Below are 7500 nucleotides of genomic sequence, written 5' to 3'. Positions count from 1 at the left end.
CTCCCACATAGCATTTACACTGATAAACTACAGTTCCCGACATGCCTCACATTCACAGACCCGCGGCGTTTCAAAGCATACCGTGCTAGCGACCGCTAGCAACCTCTCCATTTAAAGCATCCACAATGCATGTCATTTCAGTCTACTACATTTATTTATCAACATACCTAGCGAACAGTGAGGTACCCACTGATTCAGCTCCATTTTCCATCCCGTGGTAACAATATAATCACTTTCCAAACATACACGACACTCACGCATTTTGTTTGCCGGGGTTCTGTTTGTGTGCACCCGAATACTGGTCCCCAGGGAAAACACGAACCACGTTGGGGCTAGTTCCTTATTCCCTGTCCCGGGACAGTGGAAAGTGTGTGGTTTAGTGTGGGGGTGATGAGTCGGCGTTTGTTGAATTAGCTTGTTACTGTTTGTTCTGATTGTTGCATGTAATGTTCTTGTCTGTATGTAAAGTATATGTATGGCCATTTATGTCTTTTATATGGTGTAAGTTATGTGTTATGTTATGTAGGTAGGTATGTATGGGAAAGTACATTGTTACTGCATAGGTATTACACCCTGTTGTGTAGTGGGTTCTTCCAATTAGCTTGGGATTGGTAGGCCTATTTAAGGGTGAGACATAGACTGATGTGGAAAAATGGTCTGGGATGGAAGTGCACTGCATCAGCTTGCTGTGAGGAAGTGTGAGTTATATTGCCTATGATGGCTGGTTTTGTTTTTGTTTTCAAAGTATTTTTGTTTGTTTATTATTGAATATCTTGCACCTGCGCACTGTAAATAAACCTGCACCTTTATCACGGAAACTCTACAGTAGGCTATTTCTTGTCTGACAACTCCAAACACTCTTCCAAAGTCCTCTGGACACGCCCATCCCTCTCTGTGAGTTAGGGGTTGCAAAGCCTCTTTCTCACAGTATTTACCGTTTTATGCGCTACCGTGACTGTGATCCAAAGCATATCATGTGTGGTATGGTTGGCATGACACCATGCAATCCAAATATGGACTTTTCCTTTGAATCAGCAACCAATCGTGAAAGTTCAAAGGCGCGTCTAGGCTGAGAACGGAATCTCATTGGCTGTTTCACGGCAGTTCTCTCAAATTGAGTTTCCTCTTTCGCTCAGCACAAAATCTCCACTTCAGAAGCTCTCACAAACACCAAACATTCCAGTCTTATACTAAATATTTCAATTTAAACAGAGGGTTTGGTGCCACATTATTCCTTGCCTGATTTATATGACATTGCATTCCTGTGATCCATTTTTAAGGCTATTGACCGTTTATTCTGATTTACAGGACAACAAAAGTAAATATCAATAACTCCCTTTGTATTTTTTTCTCATTTAATATGTTAACAAACTGAAAAAAAAACATTTTTAACCTGGCTTTATCCAAAGCTCAGATTTCCTGTTGTAAAATACGCAAATCACAACATTATTAGATGCCTAATTTGCATATTTGAACATTACATTACAGAACACTTTTTTCCCCCCTCATATTAGTAATCAACTGGGGAAGTTTCATAGTGCTATCGGCTAGTTAAAATTTCACCTAGTGTTTCGCTTCTTCACAATTGCAGAGGACAGAATGAACCAACATACATGCCTATATGTCACCATTTTTGTGCCTTACCATTTTTTAACACTTGCTCTTAACAACTTCTACTTAAAAAGCTGGTTGTTTACACCAGGGCACTGGGCCTATATTAGACTTATGTCAACACAATCTAATTTTATGAAACTAGTAGTCTACCTTACTTAACATTTTGTTGGCTATCCCAAATCAAATAGAAGATCCTGCGTTGTTTATTGCTGATACTTTGGCTTCTCCCTCAGGTACAGTAGTAGGCCACGCCCATTTTATTTAGTCTCAAAACTCACCTGACCACATTGCATCAGTTCAGAATGGGCCAGAGTGGTAGATAAAACAGAGTGGCGACACTCCCATAGACCTCCATAGGAAAAAATGGCAGCGCTTTTTCCAGGCTATTTCCTCGTTATGGGGCTTTTGAAACTGTTTACAGCCAATCTCTTGGTCAGTAGTCAATGAGTTAATTGATTACACCTTCCAGCATCAGAAGTACATCCCACCCTCCTGCGATTCAGCCATTCAGCACAGGGTCTTTTTTGGAACTTTTGATCGTGGCGGCAACATCAAAGAGTGTCGCAACTCTCTCTTTCTATGGCTCTGGAATCAGCTCTAGACACAAGACCAACCAGTCTAGTGAGTAGGCCTACTGACTGTCTCCGGAAGTTTGTGGGCCAAAGGTAGATTTGCCAATCTGTTAACACAGGCGTAGTACTAGACACAACATCACAGTTTATTGTTCTTTGCTAAAATAAAGTCTAATGCTGAGAGAGAGGGGAGGACACGTGTAGTAGGCCAGCACCAAAAATTATGTGATGCCATCTTATTTTTCTGTTATTGGATAGTGTTGATCTGTGCTCTAACTTATTCCTACAACCTGGAAATAGTCCTGATTACATTTACTCATATCATATCAGTACTGATTTGATGCAATAGGCCTCTGCTACCACTGGATTAGGTTACGGAGAAGTGTCTGTGAGCCTGTTGAAAAGCAATTTACACCCATTTTGTTCAGACTAACAGACAAACTAATAAAAATCCTGTCAGCCAGGAAGTGGCTTGTCTAGTGTCTACAAAAACTTGTATACGAGAGGAAATTACTCACCATAGTTCAGTTTTTCATCGTTATCTTCGTCTCTCCACCAGGATGGACTACAGACTTGAGCTGATATGTTGATCCTTTCGTTTCCACCTGTGCGCAGGTGCTTTTGACAGCAATTCTGTAGGCTAGCACAAGCCCTCAGTAGATAAGCTAGACCAGAAAAGCCAGTTTTGTCATTAATGTAGCCTGCATTCTTTTTGCAGGCATAGATATGGCACAGACAGATTGCTTGATCTATGGCTACTCCATACAAATATAGAATTATTTTTCGTATATACTTTAACCAATCATCAGCTTAAACAGACAAGTTATGGAGCGATCAGTCTGGACAGTGAGGTGTGCCTTTGTCAAATTGAAAACAAGTTCAACTCCAAGCAGAAAAATGCCCAATTTTTGTATGAAACCAAAGTGCACCTAATGTGTTTTATAAGTGAACATTACAGGGACATTATGCTTGCATGTGTTTTGTGAGCGATAGAGCTTAATACAGAGAGAGACAGAGTGAGAGTAAGGGAGCAGAGAGGGGGCAAGAGAGTGCTGACACACAGACACCTTTTTGAAGGAGAGGGTTGGAAGTAAATACAGTACATGTACACTTGCATGTTTCTGTGTGTGTGTGTGTGTGTCATCCATCATGTATTCATCTGAAAGAGATGTGGCTCCTTTCATTAATTATTTTTATGACAAAACTCAGCAGATGCTGAAAGCTTTCCAGTGCCTGCTGAAGTGTGTGTGTGTGTGTGTGTGTGTGTGTGTGTGTGTGTCACAGATATCACTCTTCACCCCCTCCCTCAGCCACTTCATAATAATGAAATATGCGGCTATACTGGTATAACTGGTGCTCTTATTGACTCTACTGAACTATTTAAATTCCACACACACACAAACACGTTTGCACTGTATGGTTCTCCCTGTGTGATCACTGTGCATAATTATGTCTCCTTGTACATGTTTATAGATATTTGTTTTAGTGTGTTTAGTATGTATTTCCATCCTCTACCTCCCCTATGACTATCCCCTACCCCTACTGTACCTCTCCTCTACTCCTCTCCTCTTGTCTCCTCCTCTCTTCTCCTCTCCTCTGATCTCAACCAGAAAGAGAAAAGAGAAAGAGAAAAGTTCCTGTCTGCAGGGCACACCATGCACATGAGGCGGGAAACGGGTGAACAGTCAGTTACAGGCACACGCACACGCACACACGCACGCACACGCACAAGCAGGGTTTATCCACCTCTGAAATTTCAGGACTGGAGTTTATCCACCTCTCAAAAGAGTTTATTCACCGGTTTCAACTTTTACTTAAAGAAATCACATCCACATTCATACTGTAATACTAATACATACACATACACTAATCAACACTAGGAAACATTTTACTGTCATAAACGTTGGTCAATAACCTCCACCATCATCCCCATCAAACAAGTTCTGAACATCCACCTTACCATGCTCACATAATTCCTAATTTACCCACCTCTTATATTTTACCACTCTACATCTCTGCACACAAGCACACACGATGCACGTAAACACACTCACTCACACAAATTAGTTTTTTGACATTCTTTGATTCTCTCCACTGTCTCCTACAGAACAGCACATTTTGTCTCCTTAATCTTCAGACCGGACCATTCCAGAACACAAACAAACACAAAACTGATATCATGCTTTAGAAATATACTTTGTATATATTTCAGTCTTGCTACTTACTATATTGCATAGAGGTAACCCTGTTATGTTGAATACAGCTGTCTGTCCCTGGTGTCCATTTTGTGAGTAGTCCATCTCTTAACTCACTGTGCCGTTCCTCCTCTTGTCCCCAGAGCCGTGCGGAGCGTCCCTCCTGACATGACCATGGCTGAGTCTGGGTTCTGATTGGTCTCCTCAGACCGCGTCACATTTCCACATCCTGTCTGTGTGTGCCAAGCTTCCTGCTTGTTGTCCAGCGCACCCTTGCAGTGTGTGACGTGTCTGAGCACTAACATCACCCACACACACACTCTTTCACTGTGTGCCACCCTGTGCCTCCATGCCACCTGTCTGATAGCCTCCATCTTCATCTGAGGCAGTGGGCATCTGTCCATCATGACACTCACACTCTTTCACTGTGTGCCACCCTGTGCCTCCATGCCACCCATACACACACACACACACACACACACACACACCCATACACACACACACACTCTTCCACTGTGTGCCACCCTGTGCCTCCATGCCACCCACACCGCTGCCAGCTGCTCCAGTCTGACCTGCAGACTGCAGACTACAGAGCGGGTCGTGTGCCACAGAGACGCAGTTCCCTGTCTCAGGAAACCGATGGACTATTCATTATTATTGATTACAGACGTGTCAGAGAGATGATAGATATTGACATTTGTGAGCTATTGTTTGAGGAGGGTCGGGTTTGGAGGTACATACTGTAAGGTGTATTCAGTGCAACTCTGCCACCATCCACCCAAAACACTCTCACTAAGTTCCACACCTGTCCTGCATCTGCTGTCCCGGTGAATCTATGAGAAGCCCCTGGCTACAGCGTGCAGATCGGTTCTATGGCTCAATGTGGCAGTCTATTTACCTGCTTACTATACACTACGCTGGAGTTCAATATTTCTCAACCAAATCTCAAGGAAGAAGACTAAGCTCAACAAAAGGATCCTCCTCAGACTACTGGACTAACATGGGCATGATTAGATTGTTATTATGCACTGTAGGCCTGTTGATGTAGGCTACAACCTCCTGAAAGGTCATGCTAAGAGTATTGGTAGAGTGCTATCTTATACCTGAGGCTCATTGATTGTGTGTGTGTGTGTGTGTGTGTGTGTGTGTGTGTGTGTGTGTGTGTGTGTGTGTGTGTGTGTGTGTGTGTGTGTGTGTGTGTGTGTGTGTGTGTGTGTGTGTGTGTGTGTGTGTGTGTGTGTGTGCCTGTTTCTGTGTTACAGAAGCCCAGAAGTGCCTGTTTACTGGACTGTTAGAGAAGCCCAGAAGTGCCTGTTTACTGAACTCTGTGTAAGTGAGTGAGTGAGAGAGAGAGAGAGAAGGAAGACATGAAGAAAGAGTGAGAGGAGTAGGATGAGGAAGTGCACTAGGGGCAGTCTCCATGCTCCACTCTCCCCTCTCTACACTCTGGGCTGTTTCCACTCTCCACTCCCACCTCTCTACACTCAGCACTGTCTTCACTCCCACCTCTCTACACTCAGCACTGTCTCCACTCCCACCTCTCTACACTCAGCACTGTCTCCACTCTCTACACTCAGCACTGTCTCCACTCCCACCTCTCTACACTCAGCACTGTCTCCACTCCCACCTCTCTACACTCAGCACTGTCTCCACCAGGGGGTCAAGGCCGTGTTGATTAGCTTCGGCAAGTTAGCAAGCGCCATTTTCAATTATGGCGCCTCATGGGGCATTTAGAACCAGCTCCGTGCACGAAAATCCGTGTTGGGCACGAGCTCTCATGCGCGTACATGATGGTGGACGGGTACCTACATCCAATCATTACGGGGCAGTCACACGCTTGCGTCCGCCAACGTTCGTCCGTTGTTTTCCCATTCACTTTACATTGGCTGGACTTCATTTCATGCCGCACTGAATTGTGGGTCCGATGCGTTGCCTGAGATACGTTGCCTCCGCTAAAAAGTTGAGAAATGTTCAACTTTTGACGGATCGCGCAAGCGCCAGCCAATGAAATTCCGTGTATGCAAATTTTCGAACACTGACAAACCAATCAGTTCGCGTTTATGGAAATGTGACAAAATGAGGCATACGTTGGCGGACGCAAGCGTGTGACTGCCCCGTTACTCCGTGCGACACTCCACTGGACTCAGGTGTGCGTTCCCGAGCAACTTTTTCTGCTTGTTGTTACGCGGCAAGCAAGGTATGTGCATTATCGCCACCCTCTGAACTGGAGGATGACTTTCTTTTTACAGAATGTCCAATACAAATCAATGTAGGTCCATGCGTCATTTCCAGCTTTGGAACTTTGCGCATGGTCAGAGCCGACTGGCGCTGGATCGGAGCTCCAGTGTTCAATATGGCGTTGGCGAAAATTGGCCGGATTTACTAGCCTAGCATCGGCCATTCATTTGTATGGAGGGCGGGACTTAGTCACGCTCTCCAGTTATATATAATACCTCCATGGTCTCCACTCCCACCTCTCTACACTCAGCACTGTCTCCACTCCCACCTCTCTACACTCAGCACTGTCTCCACTCTCTACACTCAGCACTGTCTCCACTCCCACCTCTCTACACTCAGCACTGTCTCCACTCCCACCTCTCTCTACACTCAGCACTGTCTCCACTCCCACCTCTACATATTAGCCAGTGCACTTTTTTGGAGCCTTTTATTATCAAAATGTCATAGGCAGAATATAAATGAATGATTATTGGGATAATGCTTCTTTTATTTCATTCCAGATTCACTGACATCCAAACCCAAATAGTAGCCCCCCAAAGTGTCAGCTTCATTGGAGGCCAGGATTTAGTTTGCAGGCTAAGGGGTTGTTAAGTTAGTGGTGTTTAATTCTGGATATACAGTTTGGAGTCTCCAAAAAGGATCTAAGAAAAACGCATACTGTATATCTTTTGAAACATCATTCTTTCTTCTATCATTCTGCCTACAACTTGGGCATGTAATTTTAGCAAAACAAAATAGAAATAGGGGGCTGACTGCACCAGTGCACAAAGCAAGGTCTGTAAAGACATGGTTGACAGAGTTTGGTGTGGATGAACTTGACTAGCCTGCACAGTCCTGACCTCAACCCGATAGAACACCTTTGGGATGAATTAGAGCAGAGA

General features: G+C 44.2%; 1 protein-coding gene across 2 annotated transcripts in view; it reads right to left on the bottom strand.

Annotated features, from left to right (window-relative positions):
• LOC134089399 (NACHT, LRR and PYD domains-containing protein 12-like) overlaps positions 1–2782 on the bottom strand; it is a 30390-nt gene extending 27608 nt beyond the window's left edge. For both annotated transcript variants that reach the window (XM_062543845.1, XM_062543852.1), the window contains exon 1: positions 2705–2782. The gene's annotated coding sequence lies outside the window, so the exon portion shown is untranslated. The remainder of the gene's footprint in view (positions 1–2704) is intronic.
• Positions 2783–7500: the final 4718 nt, after the last annotated feature.

The sequence above is a fragment of the Sardina pilchardus genome, chromosome 1, assembly GCF_963854185.1.
Source record: "Sardina pilchardus chromosome 1, fSarPil1.1, whole genome shotgun sequence".
NCBI lineage: Eukaryota > Metazoa > Chordata > Actinopteri > Clupeiformes > Clupeidae > Sardina > Sardina pilchardus.
Note: the sequence above shows the minus strand (reverse complement) of the source record. Positions and strands in the feature narration are given on the sequence as shown.